The 16701-nt window shown below is 42.4% G+C and overlaps 1 protein-coding gene across 3 annotated transcripts in view; it reads left to right on the top strand.

Annotated features, from left to right (window-relative positions):
* Positions 1 to 16701, top strand: part of DENND2B (DENN domain containing 2B) — a 163545-nt gene that overhangs the window by 38197 nt on the left and 108647 nt on the right. Inside the window, exon 1 of one of the 3 annotated variants that reach the window (XM_038568991.1) lies at positions 8182 to 8252. The exons of the other annotated variants lie outside the window; for them this stretch is intronic. The gene's annotated coding sequence lies outside the window, so the exon portion shown is untranslated. Of the gene's footprint in view, positions 1 to 8181; positions 8253 to 16701 lie in introns of those variants that run through there. 3 annotated transcript variants of the gene reach the window in all.

Genomic DNA, 16701 nt, shown 5'->3' with positions numbered 1-16701 from the left:
AAGACTATATAATAGTCCTGAAAAAAACTGATTACACTTTTTGCCTTTTTGGAATATTTGTTCCACAAGGTGGTAGAACCGTGATTCAGTATTTGGGTAGAACAGATTGAATGAATTCCAAAAGGAAATCATCAAAGGGTTGATTTGATACCACACACAGAAACACGAGGTGGTGAGATGAGTGGTTTTTCCACATTTTAATATTTTCCAGGATGACACTGAAAGCCTTGCCCTTAGAGAACCCCGAGCCACCTAATCATTCTTCCAAGCTCTTGAAAAGGAGAAATGGAAGATTTATACCATTTAGTAGATGCCCTGGGCCTTTTGTAGGAGAGCCTGGAAAGGAATTGAGGACAGCCATGGGAGTATAACCAGCAAGGCCTTGCACTTGTTTTGGGTGCAGGGTGGGAGGCGGGTGTTGATAGGAGAGAATGCTGTCAAAGAAATACTGAGTCAGTTCAGGAGACCCATTCTGTGCCATTCCCTACTTAACACTTTCATAAATCTCACTGATTGTCTCAAAGAGGAGGAAGTCAGGACTCGGAGAAACCAAGTAATTTGCCCAACATTCAGAATTTGAATCCGGGTTCATTTCATTCCAAAACCCTTTCCACTGCACTCTGATGCTTCCTTGTGCTGAAATCATGGCAAATGAACAATATTCTGGATTGAATTAGGGAACTCATGGTGTCTGGCTCACTGTTCTGAAAAACTCTTAGCATGCTTTAGTTGGAGGCATTTGGGAAGAGGCATAACACTGACTAGGAGAGAGGAATTAAGGGGCAATGCTAGGAGTTTCAAATGCAAAGGGATTTTGGGGTCGTGGTGTCTTGTCCTTGGCAGTGGCTTGGAGGAAGTGGCTCCTGAATTCATTTGCCACCAGTAAGCCCTGTGAAAGCAAATGTGAGAAGACTAGCGTACTCTAGGGATCTGGAATTTCACAAGACACAGTTTTCATCTGTTTGTTTGTTTGTTTTTTGAGACCAACATGAGATTCCCATGTTTAAATTTTTTTCTCAGGGAAAGAGGCTAGAAATAAACAAACAAAAACCTCAAACCTAATATTTTCACATCATCTAAGAAAGGGCATTTGAAAACCAGAATAATGAATAAATTAAAAAACAAACAAGCAAATAAATAGGATAAAAGGGCAGCCCTTTCCAAGAAAGTACCTCATACTCATGTTGTACAAAATTTGGTTAGATTTAAAATATTTTGAATTTAGAAAAATTACAACAGAAAATTTACTGATGTGTTTGTCAGTTTTGGAAGTTTTATTTGATGTACAGCATTAGGAGAAGCTTGATTGTCCAGTTGTTTCATACTTTTTTTTTTTTTGATCATAGTTACTGGTGATAGTCCATTTCAACAGGTATGTTGATGAAAACAGTTTTAGTAGTCAGTGTAATTCATTTGATATGGAATATTCTGGTGAATGGAGAGAAGAGGAGTAAGAACAGTTCTCAGCTTTCAGTTCTGTGGCCAGGCTAGGATGAAAGCACAGTGGTGGTTCTGGGTGAAGGCCTGGGGGAGAGTGCTGGCCGCAGGGACCTATCTGCCCCTGATTCCCTTGCAGAGTGGGGGCGAGGGGTGTACTGGCCCCTCACTGCCCAGAATGGAACAGTTAGGAATTTATTTGAGAGAGATGCTGTAGAGATGGTAAAAAACTTATCAAGGCCTGGACCAGTATTTAAGAGAACCACTCCTCTAAAGGAATTATCCTGTTTGGTTCTCCACGATAATCTAAAAGCAGAGGCATAGACAAAGGCCCATTGTTTTCTCCAGGGCAGCTGTTTATTGCATTGGTGTTGAGGGGTGTGGGAAGCCCACAGGACTGTGGCCTAGGTGCTCAGATTTGGGGATGGTCCTGCTCCTCTGCCTGGTTGTTTTCTTCTGAGTCTCTCTTGTGGGAACTTGCGGCAGACTGCATTTTCCCCCAGGCAGGATAGTCTTAGCTTCACCTTCTACATGGTCTCCGTGCCCTGAAGTTCTTGTGAATACTGGGTGCCTGGGAGTAGGAAAAAAAGCCTAAAAGCAGCTTGGGAATTCCCCAACTCTTCTAGCCTTGCCTCTCTTGTCCAAGGGAATACTTACCTTCTGCATTTCCAGGGCCATGCTGGGGGAAGTGTGTGCTTTGGCCTCTCTGGAGAAGGGCACATGAGCTTCCCTGGCCTGTTTACATTAGTTTGGTCCTTTCTGCCTTTGATTACAAATGAGGCCTTGGATGGGGGACTTCCCTGCTTCCATGGAGGTCACTCCTTCCTTTTGTCTGCTTTCTCAATTTTTCCACCTGGAGAAGAGCTGCGGCCTACCCCCATCCTCCACCCTCGTTATTAAAATACTGTCCTTGGCTTAACTCTTTGTGTCATAGACTTGGCCCAGTGAGTGGGTCAGTTCACAATCAGGAAGCAATTAATCTGTCTCCTCAAATTCTCTTTTGCTGTGTTCTTTGACTTAATCAGATCTTTTTTCATTTGCCTGTCACTGAGTTGTCAGTACTCTGCCCTAAGAAAGGGTTGTCTTCCAAGCTCAGAGGCTGGACTGCTCATTGGTTCTTGTTGTATTGATGCAGGATTTCCTGGTTCTTTGGAATGTCTTGGCTGCTCTAGTAAAATGTAAACTCTTTCAGGTTAAGAGCTCCAGGTCCATTCTTTCCCTTTCCCCCAGTCTGTAGTATGGCATGTGAGAGGAGAGGTGGGCCCTTTGGGGAGGGTGACCACCAGTGACCACCAGAATTTGCTGGTGGGGCTACCTCACCCTTGCTCTTAGTGTCAGTCTTTCCACCCAGAGCACGGACATAGCAATACTCTCTCTGAGGCTGACTTCACTGTGTGCTAGTCTGTGGCTCACAATAGGTACATGTGAAAACGCTTTGGCCCCTAGGGGTGGTGGTAGAAGGCCTGCCTCAGACCTCTGTGTTCTTTTGTGCTAACTCCCCTTCCCTTCTTGTTCATTTGAACCATCCTGATTGCAGAGTTTCTGATATAACTAGGGGATCTTATCTGCCTATTGAAGCATTTTCTTTCTTAAAAAGTGCCCAGAAAGCTCAAGTGAATTTTACTTGGTGGTAATAACTTTTATACTCTGTTCATAGCTTTCACACTTTGGGAGACTTTCTCTCTTGGGTAGTTGGGGTAGGATTATTTTTTTAAATCAGTGGACCTTGTTCTGTATAGTGACTTCTTCTGTTACCCCAAGTCTTTCTTCAGATTGATCTTGGGTCTTGTTCTCCTTTTGGAAGAACCTTGTTTGGGTCCCATGAGTCCCCTTCCAGTTCCACTAATGATGCTCTGTGCTAGTGGTTCTTTGGCTCTAGCCTGTTTCCCTCTCCATGAGGTCTCAGTTCCTATCTCACACGCAGAGATTCCTGTCTATACTGCTTGGTACTGTAATATATTTTTTTCTGGCTTCTGTTTGGTCAGTTATTAGATGACAGCCTATTTACATTCACATTTAGATCTAGGATCCTATTTTTAAAGCTCAACTTTTTGCTTTGTTTTGTTTTTTTAAATCTGATTCCCTTGCCCCTAGTTTGTCTTCAGTTTAAGGTTGGGTTTTCTTCTTGTGCCACCCATCTGCTGGTCTAGCAGTGGTCTTCCCTTCAGTTTCCCTGTGTGCTGCGCCTACCTCACTCCCACAGTCTTCCCCTCTGGCGTAGATCACAAAGGAAATATTTAGTTAGTCTCTGCCAAACATTCTGGCTGTGTTGTTTTGCTTAAGAAGACATGCAGATAAACTGTTTTGATTCTTGGTCTTGGTGCTCTAGGGCAGATGTTCCTCCTAAAGCGGAGGTATTGTGGTCAGTGGAAAGAGTGGGGGACCAGAGTACAGAGAAGTGAATTCTAGTCCCTGCTGCACTGCTAATTTGTGGTGTGATATTGCGCAAGGGACATGTCTATGTCTCAATTTCCTTTTGTCAAAAGGGACCTTATGAAAAAGAAGATTGGAATCTGTGGACATGAGATGGGAACCCAGAGAGTAAGTGTGGGGGATTAAGGAGAGAGTAGATAGGCTAGAGGTGGAGAATCATTACTATGAGTATCACTTGTGGAACCAGAAGGAAATGCAGATTCAAATGCAGATAAAATTATTGTATATAATCACTTTGAAAAAGTATAAAATGTGATAACAAAATGGTAGAAATTTCTTGATCAGGATGACTTCAGGAGATAATTGCCTTGTCCATCCCCAGGCTTGCTCTGGGTCCATACCTATTGCTGTCACCCCTGGGATAAGGAAGGCTCAGCCTTTCTGCAGATTCAGGTCCAGAATTCCACCTCCCACCTTCTACCTCCTTTTATAACCCCAGGAATATTTGAAACTCAGCCCAGATCCTCACCTGGATTTGATTTCCTCATCATGTGGCAAATGGTCCTTGGAAGTTGTAGTTTCCAGAAACCTTCAATGTTTGCTAACATGTCCAACTTCTGCGTTTGTTGATCACTCCTTCTGTGCATGGCTGTGTTCCAGTTCTTGTGCCCTAAAGGTGATTCCAGCAAGGAAGGGGGAGTCTGGGGGATCCTATCACTAGGAACTAGGAAATAAAAGTAGACAAAAGAACTGAGAGATGGCCTCTTGGTGTTCATGAAAGGCGAGTGTTGAAGAAGAATCAAAGTGATTTAACATCTTCCTGTATAAATCATAGCGCCCAGGTACACAAACTCAGATAGGCTGAGCTACTTTTTTTTTTCTTATCTCTACCTGTCCCCCTCTGAAATAATTCTGGGATTTTATCAGACCTTGCCTAGTTTATACTTTTTGTTTGCAGTTAAAGGTTTGTACTGATTTCTTCCAGTGCAGAATGAGTTGGACGAAGACAGCCTCCAGAGTCTTTTGCTGTCCTGTGATCCTTTATCAGACATAATCAGCAGAAACTTTCCTAAAGGAGTACAGAAGATACTTGGCTCTGTGGGGTTAGTTAGTTGTAAGTCCCTGTACTCACTATTGCTGTGCCCAACACTGGGATGTTCTTGGGCTACTGAAACATAGTGGAATAGTTCTGGGAGTAGAGTTACTTAATTGACTCTGTACACTTTGAACTGGACCTTCTTTGCCCCTCTGCAGTTCTTTATTTGTCTCTAAGTCCTTGTGTCATATACCGCAGTGCCCATCCCATAGTTTTTTGTATTCTATAAGCTCTGACTCCATCTCGACCCTACACTGAGAATGAGGGTGTCTTCTATTTTACGGGGACTGTTAGAGGTGGATGACCTAAAACTCTGGGATAGTTCCTGTTCTTTAGATAGCTAGATACTCCAAATCATCCAGCTCCAGAGGAGCAAGCAGTAAGCATTTCCTGTAGACTGTAGACGTGTTCATTGTGAATGTCAACATTGTCTGGGCAAAATAATTGTTTGACTTTGGGCTTGATAAGGGTGGTGAGCCCGTGTTTGGCTATTTGGTATTTTTACCCCATCCGGTTGGTCTGAAACCAAGTTGTCCAAGGCCGATGGGCCATCTGGTAGCTGTTAGTTGATGGCCTGTTGTGTCCTCCCTTCCACCCCAGTTCTGGATCCTCATGAGCCCTTTTGGCTTCCATGTCTCTCACCAATCATAGCTCATACTATCACCCTTAGGCAGGTGTTTTTAAAAGCCTACTCATCCTCTTTAACCCTCTTCTATCCTCTTTCTCTCCTACCTATTTTATACTTCATTATCTCAGGAAATACCCTCCTTGTCCCCTTTCCTCTTTGAGTGTGAGTAAAAGCCAGTTCTAATCAAAGCTGAAAAGCATGACATCACTTTATCACTTTTTTTTTTTTTTAAAGTACACTTTACAAAGGAAAGTCAGACATTTGGGAATGAAATTAGATGGTGTGAAAAATCAGTGCTACACATCTTGTCCTTGTGAATACCTTTTGAAATCCCCCAAATACTCACCTTGTAATTAACCTATCCTTCTTGTAGGACCACAATTTTGGATATGTAAAAATTAAATTTATTTCTCTTATGTTTTATTTGATTCCTAGTATTTACACAGGTATTTTTTTGTATGCTTATTATATATCAACAGTATTTTGGCCATATTATTCAGTAATGAGCTTATCTGGACATTCAGCTACCATGTCTAATACTGTTTCTTTAGGAAAATGTCTTCAACTTATAAAAGTGACTGATAAAGGAGTGATCATAGTCTTCACTATTTGGCCCCTGCTGGAACTGTTGCCTTGGAAAGGGCTACCTCTATTCCCATCCTATGGAGAGGAAGAAAGGTGCTGCCAAGGCATGCCTGGAGATGGATCAGGAAGATGTGGTCTTGGTCTTGCCTTTTATCTGAGTCTCTAGGAGGTAACTAGAGGTGCCATAGTGTCCATGCCTGCCTTCATATAAGCTCTTTTTCTTCCCACCATGTGTCACTTCAGGAAATACTTTAGCTTGAAGAGTGAAGAGGTACCCCTACTTAGAAAATCATGACCTAAGTATGACAGGACCACATTCTTTAAACATTGTTTGGTGGAATTAATTGAATCATCTCCTCCCATTTTTGAGTGGGAAATAATACATTCTTGTTGTGATGATGTATCAGGTCTTAAATGGAAGGCTTCTAGTTTGAAGCCCTGTACATTTCCAGTGGGAGAAATCTGCTGCCAATTTATGAAAACCGAAGACGTCCCTGTATTGTATGTGTAAATTGCAGCATCTCCTTGTGGAATGAACACTTCAGGAAATGGAACAATTTTTTGAATAAAATTCCAAGCTCTACTAGGTTCCAAGTGACTGAGAATTTCCCATTAGAGTGGGAAAGCTTATCCATGTATTTTTGCTTGGGGACAGTGTGTATCACTTAGTTACAGAGAAGTTCATCCATAGCTGATTTCCTCTTTCTTTGTCCTTCTTTCTCTGGTGCCCAGGGGTGGTTTTGAGCTCATCTCTAGTCTCATCTCTTAAAAAGCAGCATGCATTGTGATCACGGTTTGAGAATAAAAATTTGTAGCCTCAGGGCAGGGTGAAACTAATGGTTCTTGTAAGCAACAAATCTTTCACCTTTGCTTCATTGGTACCAGGGTGTAAGTAACTGAACTAACCAGCTACAGACGCTTATTGTGCAATTTTGAGGTGAGTATGGGCAAAATCCCAGGGGCTGGGAGGCAGACATGTGGCTTCCAGAGAGATGACATCAGCAAGTTTACTGGTGCTGTGGAGGAAGGGGAGATTCCAGGTGCTCAGCTGCCTTCCCGCATGTGGGGGTGTCTCATGCCACCCCCAGTCCTGTCGGCGGCCAAAGCCTTTGCTTGGGAAAAGCCTTCATCTAATTCTTGCCCCACTCTTGTTCTGGTCAGGACCTGAAATTGGAAAGGGTCTTGCAGCCTTGGCTGTGGGAATAAAGCTTTGAGGAATGAATATGCACATGTGCTTCTTTGTGTTAATGCTAACTGATGAGGGTTTCCAGACTGAGGGTTGGATATGAGATGGGGAAGCATTATCTGCATTTTTTAGAGTCTGTATTAGGAATTGTCCTTTTCTTGGAGGGGAAAGCATTTTATGATTTAACTTTTTGTATTAAAATTACCTACTTTCTTTTGATAATATGGACAGTTAGTGTACAACAGGAAGGCATTTCTAATTTCCTTTCTATGTTCTGCTCCTTCCCCATGCTTATCCTGGAACAGACCCTCACAAAGCCATAATATATGAAAATTGTAAAAAGTACTTCTGCAAGAAAAATCTTTCTCTTTGCTTAGCGTTGCCTCGCATATGGGCTCCTGGGAACTGCGGTGGGGCTTCTTGGGAAGCCTGTACCTCACGGTAGGAATGAAAGAAGTTTTATGACCGCTGAAGCATGACAGAGAGGGTAGAGAACAGAGCTGGGAGCCCTGGAGGCCTGTGAAGCTCATCGGCTTACTGGTTTTACTTTCCTGTCAAGATGTTGGGTCCTCAATCTGGTTCTACTCTCCATCCCTAAGATTGTGGGGGAAAATGAAGCCTCTGCATGGAAAGCAGGTGATAAAGCCCTCAGCAAAAGCTTATACTAGCAGGTTTATACATCCCCACCCCAGGCCTGCCTTGGATTTCTTTGGGGCTGTCAGTAGCTTAGGGTTTGTTTCTAAGTCTCTTGTTTGCAGTCAAGTGTAGCCACTGCTTCCTTGAAGGCATCTGGGGCCAGCCCAGGCTTGTTGTATCTGGATGTCTTCCCACAGCTGTACATTTCTCTTTTTGGGGCTTTCAGATATGAGGACCTTCAAGGTCTCTGAGCTGCCAGAGTCTTTCTTCTGAGAGCCTGTATCCTCCCCTTCTGGGCCCAGGAAGCTGTGGTAAGTTCTTGGTTTCCTTCTTAGCTGGGTACTTCTGGGAAGCTGTCTACATTCCTTTCTGCCCAACTCTCTGCCTCTGGGGCTCTGTGCAGTGCGGTTGCTTCAGGTCTCTGTGATGTGGAATACTAAGGCAGTTCCACTGAGGCCAGTCACTGGAGATAACCAGAAGCTTGAAAGTAGAACTGCCCTTTTTTGCCATCCTGGAAGTGGGAGTTCGCTTTTCATGGAATGAGGTATGGTTCTGAGTCTTTTTAAAACTTTCTCCAACTTGCTTCCCTGTCTCCTTGTGACTCTCTAAGGGAGGGAGGGAGGAGGGAGATCCGTGCTGTTTCCTGTGATCTTGGTGTGGCACCGGAGATGGGTGCAGCAGATGTCTTTTGAGAGGAAGGAGCTTAGAAGCAGGTGAGAAAATCTGTCTTCTGGTTGCCATAGAGCTGGCTCTCTTCCCAGACAGGGTATCTTGACACTGAATGGTTTGTGTTAGTATTTCCTCATCCTTAAAGACAGGTGCCACCTTTACCTGATAAAATCCTTTACTTGTTAAAATCTTAACAGGGAACATCACCATCAGCTCCTATAAAGTAAAAAGGGCCCAAGAGAGCATTAAAAAGAATGAACATGCTGGGCAGAAGATGAGCCTGAGAGAGAGGCTCCTTGTCCAGTACTATCCAGGAGAGCTGTGTGTGTGTGTGTGTGTGTGTGTGTGTGTGTGTGTGAGAGAGAGAGAGAGAGAGAGAGAGAGAGAGAGAGAGAGATGGCTGGAAGTGGAGGGTGAGAATGAATACTTCTAGTAAATAGGAAGGGGTAGTAAATCTGGAGAATCTGGAGAGGGAATGGGGGAAGCTGGTTGTAGTGAACATGAAAGTGGAGAATTTTTGCAGAGATGTGTTCCAGAGTAGTTGGAGGCCAGTAGTGGTGGGTTGGGACATGCTCAGTTGTGATTGCGTTGCTGAATTCCTCGGGTATGATGGCCACGAATGCTTTCCTCTGGGAACAGAGCTGGTCCCACAATAGCCCTCCCCACTCTGCATCTGTATTATACCTATGTGATTCTTGCCAGTCATGGGTCCTGATCTAGAGTGTTGGGAGGAGCGGGGGAGGCGCTGGGTCTGAGAGTGGGCTGGCCAGTCAGAGTCTCTGCCTTCCAGTTTACTGGCTCCCTGAGAATGAGAAGAGCCTGTTTGTAGCTGCCAGTCCTTTCTGGCACAGCTTGTAGAGGTGTCTGTGCTCTGGAAGGTTACAGAACCTTTTCACGGATGCCCTGCCTCTTTGGGATTTGAGAACAGATGGGTTTAATTTGAAGCAGAACTACCTCAAGGGTCCAAATCTGAATTGCATATTATAAAATTATTTCTAGTCTTTGCTCTTCTTCCCTCTGTGTCTCTCTCTTCCCATCACTGTCAGGGATTGTGAGCAGCTGCTGCCACACATGGACTGGTCAGGACGTTAAGAATTGAGCTGAATATAACCGTGCACACTGCCCTGTTGTGCTCAGGCTCATCTTTAGAGAAGACGTTGATTTGAACCTGTGATGATAGAGAGGGTCTTTCCACCCCAGAGTGGGTGAAAGTAGGGAGGAAAAGATGGGAACGTACTACAGGAGTTGGGAGAGTATTGCTTCTACCCCTTCTTTTTCCCCTCCTGTGCCCCCAACATTTCCTGTGAATGGTCAAGGGCAGGAAGAGAAAACCAGGATCTTCCTTTTCAGCCTTTAGGCAGTCATCAAGTACTTGTGGAATTTTTCAGCTTAACCAGCATTGTGATGCAAATATATCATGCTTGGTTGCTGCCTGAAGGAACCTATAATCTCTGAGAGAGATAAAATTTGTTAAACAATTAAAGGATATCATCGATCTTAACTGGGTTTGGTTACTAACTGACTATATTTTATAGTTCAGGAAAGACAGTTGTGTCTTAAGACTCTAGGAAAGTTTTCTTGAAGGAAGCAGAATCTTTTCTGGTCTTTGAAAGCTAGATGGACTTTTATATAAGCAGAGGAGAGGTGGGAAGTATTCTGAATGCAGAGAAGAGCAAGAACATGGAAAGAATGTGGCATGGTCAGGGTCAGGGTCACTGTGATAATCTGCTTTGGGAGTGGTGGGTCTGGTGGAGCAGAGCTGGAAATTTGAATGCTGGAACTTCTGCATTGGTGCATAGGAGATGGAATTAATGCAATGGAGGCGGGATTTTATGGAAATCACTCTTGTAGAAGAAAGTAGGGTAATTTTGGAGAGGACAGAGACTGGCAGTAAGGAGACGTACTAAAAAGTATAGGACATTGACAACGAGAATAGAGAAGAAGGGGGGTAAATCCTAGAGAATATTTAGAAGTAGAACAAATAGGACCTAGACATGAGATGTGAAGGATGAAGTTGAGGGAAAAGCACAAGATGTTAGTTAAAATGTCTGCCCTCTCAGAGTGAACTGTTACTGGTAGCTTATGTTTATGAGATGCTTTGCAGTTTTCAAAGCACTTTTTCGTTCAGTAAGTATCTCAAAATTATCTGGGCACTTACAGTTCATCCAGTCTGGCTTCATTTTCCAGATGGGGATTAGAACCAAGAAAGGGGAAGGTGCTGTTCAGAACTCACACAGCTATTTAGTGGTAGAACTGAGCTTCCAGTCTCAGCCTTCTATCTCCTGGGGAAATTTTAAGAGAAGAATACATGGAAGAAGGAGTATGGGATCAGGGAAAAGTCGTCTAGTTGGGTGACATTAGGTGATTTACTAATCTCTGAGCAAAATGAAGCTTACTCAGAATCATTCAGAAGATGAGTGATGACTATTGAGAAGTTTTTTGTTTTTTTGTTTTTGTTTTTTTGGGTTTTTTTTTTTTTTGAGAATTACTAGACAAGGAAGATGGATTCCTTGGGTCCTTCTAGTTCTGAGATTCTTTTTTTCTGTTGTTTTGTTTGGTTCTGAGATTCTTTTTTTTTTTTTTTTTTTAATTTTTATTTATTTATGATAGTCACAGAGAGAGAGAGAGAGAGGCAGAGACACAGGCAGAGGGAGAAGCAGGCTCCATGCACCGGGAGCCTGACGTGGGATTCGATCCTGGGTCTCCAGGATCGCGCCCTGGGCCAAAGGCAGGCGCTAAACCACTGCGCCACCCAGGGATCCCATGTTCTGAGATTCTTAAGAGTGCACAAAAATGTATATGTATGAAAAGTACTGTATTGGGTTTCCTGGGAGATGGGCCGTTTTCCAGTGTGGTACTTTTTAGGTAATTTTGAGAGTAATTTGACTCCACGTGGTTTCCACCTTATGTGCTAGCCACAGAACCTAACTGCTGAGGAGGACACAACTCTGCTGTTGTAGACTATGGGCAGTGATAATCTGCAAACAAGAACTCAATATTTGTGGTTACTTTATGGTTCTGTTTGTGTTACCACCTTCTCTCCCTGTCTCCTCCTGAAACACACATATACACACTCTCCTCCCCTCTTTCTCTCTCCTTCCTTTACTCTTTTATTCTATCTCCTCCACTGTTTTTCTGGTCCATCACCCCATCCTGTCTTGTCCATCCCTGTCTTTTCCATTCTTGTCTGTCTTGTCTAAACAACTTCCCATGTTGGCACAACTTCACCTTTTGGTTGAACTCAGACATGACTATAGCAGAGCACCTTGGAATAACCTGTTTTGTCTGTATCCCTGGCGCCCAGTGATCAGAGCCAGAATCTGGACCCTTCCTTACCTCCACAGTCATTCATCCTTCAAATTCTTGTCTTTTGTTAAAATAACTCCTGATCCTCCTTTCTTAATTCCATTCTCATTGCCCATACAACCAGGAGAGAGAACAGGAAAGGGAGGTCATGGTTGAAAAAAGAGAAGTAGAGTTAAGGGTCACCTTTGGTGTCCTCAGAAGCATTTTGCAAACCTCTAGATCCCAAGTACCCAAGTAGAGTCTTCATGTTTGCCTGTCACACTCTGGCAGCTCTCTCTGGGTTTCTGGCCCTCTGTGACTGGCTGCTGGTATGCTTCTGCTGGCTGTGTCTGGACACAACCTGAGTCCAAAAAAGAGTAAGAATATAATAAGCAGTGGTCATTCTCTGGGGAGGACATAGAATCAGGCCTCATTGTCTTGGTGAATTTTCCCCAAGTAGACTTCTCAGTGCCTGGAGTAGACTCCTCAGTGCCTGGAGGGCCTTTTTCCTGGGAAGAGGTGTGTCCCAGGCACCTCAGATGTTATCTGCACTCCTGTGAGTGGCTGCAGTCATTCATCACCTTGAGGACTTTCTAATGATTGATTTCCTTTGCTTTAAGGAAAGCCAGTGTCCCTGAGATACGGTCTCTGGAGTCCCACAGCTTATGAGAAAGAACCCTTCTGCTGGCATCTGCTGTGCTGGGGACAGTGGTCCTTGACCCTTTGTTTTTTTTTTTTTTTTTTGTGTTCTACACCCTCCCTCTAGTCATTTGGCAGTGTTAGCCAACAAGTTACAGGGGCTTTGGGCAATTGTTTTAACCTAGTGTAGGGAACCCTGACACTGAGGGAATAATAGGGATTCTGAATTTTTTTTTTCCCCTTCAAAAGGCTAAGTGGTACTTACATATGTTCCTTGACATCCTTAGGAGTAACGCTCAAGAATTCCCCCAAATATGCTATTCTCAGACTTCCAAAGGAGCTTGCTCCTGTTTCTGTCCTTCAGGGATCTTAAATTGCTCTCTCCTCTCCCTTCACATTCCTCTGTTTTCCTTCTCACCATCTCATCTATCTTCCCTTCCTTGCATCCTGGAGTTTACTTTTTTCCCCTGTGGCATAGGTCCCTCTACATTGATCTCTAAGTGAATGAACATTTGAAAGCACCTCTTTGTACACAAAAGGCAACCAGCTCTATTTTACATAAAAATGGGATGTACCAGTGCATGTATTGTTTTTTTTTTTTTTTTTAAGATTTTTTTATTTTAGAGAGAAAGAGAGAGAAGCAGACTGCCCACTGAGTGTGGAGCCCAAGGTGGGGCTTAATCTCACAACCCCAAGATCATGACCTGAGCTGAAATTAAGAGTTGGCAGGCATCCCTCCTAGTGCATGTATGGTTAAGGACCTATTCTTTCTAGAAACTTCTAGGTTCTTATTTTTGGGAAAAAGTGAATGGTTTAAAAAGTGGCATCTTGTACTATAGGATATTGAAGTTTATTTAGTGTGACACTTATCTGCAGACCAGGGCCACCTTCCATGTTCCTAGGATAAGGACTGGGTTTTGAGGGGCCACTGCTCTTCTCTCTTGTTGATTCTTCTTAGGTACCTAGAAGAAGCATCGTAGTTTTCCATTATGGGAGATAAGCTGGTATGTTTATATCCCGGCAATACCTAATAGAGCTGAAATGCTGCATTCCTAATGTCTAATGTTTCAGTTAGAGTAGTAAAACCCAAGTCCTTGTTCACCAACAGCTATCAGATGACAGCTTAGTATAGAAGGCCAAAGATCCACAAGAATTCATTCCGATAGTTAAAAATATCACTTTGCAATTCTGATCATGATGAACCATGATTTGGGGAGATGATGGGTAAGAATTGTTGAGATTCCTGAGCTTCTTTGTGTCCTTACTAAAGCTTGGGTGGTCAGAGCCCCAAATGGGAGGTTTCAGTGTGAGTAGCAACAAGGACAAAGGGCCAACCAGGCAGGGCTCAGCTGACCCTTTTTTCTGTGAACTTTCTTTACCTCATCTGGCCATGAGTCCCTTAAGGTGACTCCATAGGGATAAAAGTGGTATCTTCCTGTTCTGCAGAAGGACTTGAGAACCTCACGAACCAGACATTTTAGCTTACTTCTCAGTTTAAGGGGCTCCATAGACTTGATTTTCTTTTTTTTCCTACAGTATACTTGCCTGAGATGTTATTAAGACTCCATTTATCCCTGGGTCTGCAAATACACTGTGTGTTCCCCTGGATGTACTATTGTTCTAATGGGAATGGAGCAGAGTAAGACGTGGACCTCATTTGATCTGGGCTTTGTATTTCAGTCAGTGAACCTAAAAATCACATCGACTCATCAGTTGACTCATATTGAACCATTTCTTATGTCTCCTTCATGTCTATCGTCTTCATCCTATTGTTAATGTAGTTTTTTTCCCCCTAAACTTAAGAGTAAAATAATATCTTTTGTCTTTTTAAAATGTCATCTTGTTGTATTTAACCTATGGTTCCAGTTTGTGGAGGGCTTTCTTCCTTATTCTCTCTAATACATTAATTATCCCTCCCATTTTGTTTGTCATAGGCATTTTAGATAACTTTATCTTCCCCAAGTCATTGATAAAAATGGTGACCATGATAGGATCTGTAACAGATGGGAAGTGGCCAAACTTCTAGGAGTTCCTAGTTGATATCGATCCATTTTGCAGCATCGTTTGGGCCCAGCTGTCCAGTTACCAGACCATCCAGCTGCCAGTATATTTCTGTTTTATCCTTAAGATCACAAGATGTTTTTCTGAAGTCCAGATAAATTGTGTCTCTGGCATTCTTTGATATATGTGTGCTCATATGTATGTGTTTATTTATATGATTTATAACTTGTCATATACAAATATATATCATGGAAATATTATGCATATTATTTTTTAAACCCCAAACTATTATTTATAGACCACTTGCTATCTATCACAGTGTGTTTTACGTATATTGTCCCCTTTATTCTCTTTTATATTTTATATTTTATTAAATGAAAGTAATAGTATATTTTAGTAGGGCTTATATATATTTTTAAGATTTTATTTATTTATTCATGAGAGACACAGAGAGGGAGAGGCAGAGACATAGGCAGAGAGAGAAGCAGGGAGCCCGATGCGGGACTTGGTCTCGGGACTCTAGGATCAGGCCCTGGGCCCAAGGTAGGCACTCAACTCCTGAGCTACCCAGGTGTCCCATATGACTTGTATTTAATCTCTGATGCCTGGTACTTCCTTCTCCATTCCTTGCCACTTTTCATATTTCTTTGTTTTGGAGTTTTGCCCATGATATTGCTTATTTAATAAGTACTGAGTACTTGCTATGTGTAAAGAAAGCACAACATTATAGCCTGTTGGAAATTCAAAGGTTAATAGGAAATGATCCCATTGCTCAGAAGAGTTTATACATAATTAAAAATATGAAGGGATGAATAATGGCTTGGTAGGGGAAGGAGGGAAGGCAAAAGAACTCAGAAAAGAGAGTCCTGAGTGTGAATGAAATGCTGAGCCTAGCCCACTTACCAAGCTCTGAATGGAAAACTCTGGAAGCCGTAGTGGTGGTATGTTCCATGTCAGAACCTTTTCAGAAAGATGGAAGGTGTCCAGTTGACTGTTTTAAATCCTATCCCAGCACTTTACTTGAGTGTCTTCCTCAGTTTGAGGGTGGGAAAAGGCAGGCCTGGCAGGAGAAACCTTTTTTTAAAAAGGTTTTTTGAAACCTTTCATTTAAAAAATATTATTAAAAATATAGAGTAGTTTTTTATATGTACCATTTAAATGTAAATATTCATATATCTATCTCAGCTTAATAAAGAAAACATTACCATTAGTTTTGAAATCTCTTATGTGCCTTTAATTCTTCGGGTTTTATTTTATTTTATTTTTATTTATTTATTTATTTTTTAAGATTTTATTTATTTATTCATGATAGACACAGAGAGAGAGAGAGGCAGAGACACAGGCAGAGGGAGAAGCAGGCTTCATGCACCGGGAGCCCAACGTGGGATTCGATCCCGGGTCTCCAGGATCACGCCCTGGGCCAAAGGCAGGCGCTAAACCGCTGCGCCACCCAGGGATCCCAATTCTTCGGGTTTTAATTTAAGAGATATGTATGTTAAAGTGAGGAAGTAAAATAGGGTAGAGTATTTCAAACAGTGAAAAGGAAAAAATTGCTAACTTGTGATTATTGTTTTGGTATTATTTCCTTTTTCATTTGTGTCTGTTTTTGTATTTTAGTGTAGTTACAGCTTTGTTATGCACAATTAGCATTGTCTGATGCTGTTAAAGTCTTCACAGTCACCACTTAAATTTTCAAATAAGTAATACATGTATGTGTTATAAATTCAAAAGGTGCAAAAAAGTGTACCATGAAAGCAAGTCTTCCTCCCACCTTCTCTTCTCTTTGCTTAGAGCCAGTTGCGTTGCCAGTTGGGGATTGTAGTCATCTCTTTTAATGGTTGCACAATAGTCCGGTGCAGTGTTTCTCAGACTGCCCATCATAGTTAGTGGGTTGGAAAATCAATTTAGTGAGGGCTGAACAAGTTTTGTTTGCTTTCTTACGAAATAGATTAGTACAGAAAATAGCAGAGAGCATCCCTGAAGATAAGTACCATTTTGAGAAAACTTTTTGGTTTAGTTTTATACACACACACACACACGTGCCCTCTCATGCATACACATGCTACACTTCTATGTTACATATATATTTTTTACTCTGGGTCTTGGTCAAAACATACTGGAAATTTACCGGTCTAGTAATGATTGACTTGAAGGTTGTTCCTAATT

Source organism: Canis lupus, chromosome 21 (assembly GCF_011100685.1).
Source record: "Canis lupus familiaris isolate Mischka breed German Shepherd chromosome 21, alternate assembly UU_Cfam_GSD_1.0, whole genome shotgun sequence".
Classification (NCBI taxonomy): Eukaryota; Metazoa; Chordata; class Mammalia; order Carnivora; family Canidae; genus Canis; species Canis lupus.
The sequence above is the reverse complement of the archived record's forward strand: the minus strand, read 5'-3'. Positions and strand labels throughout refer to the sequence as shown.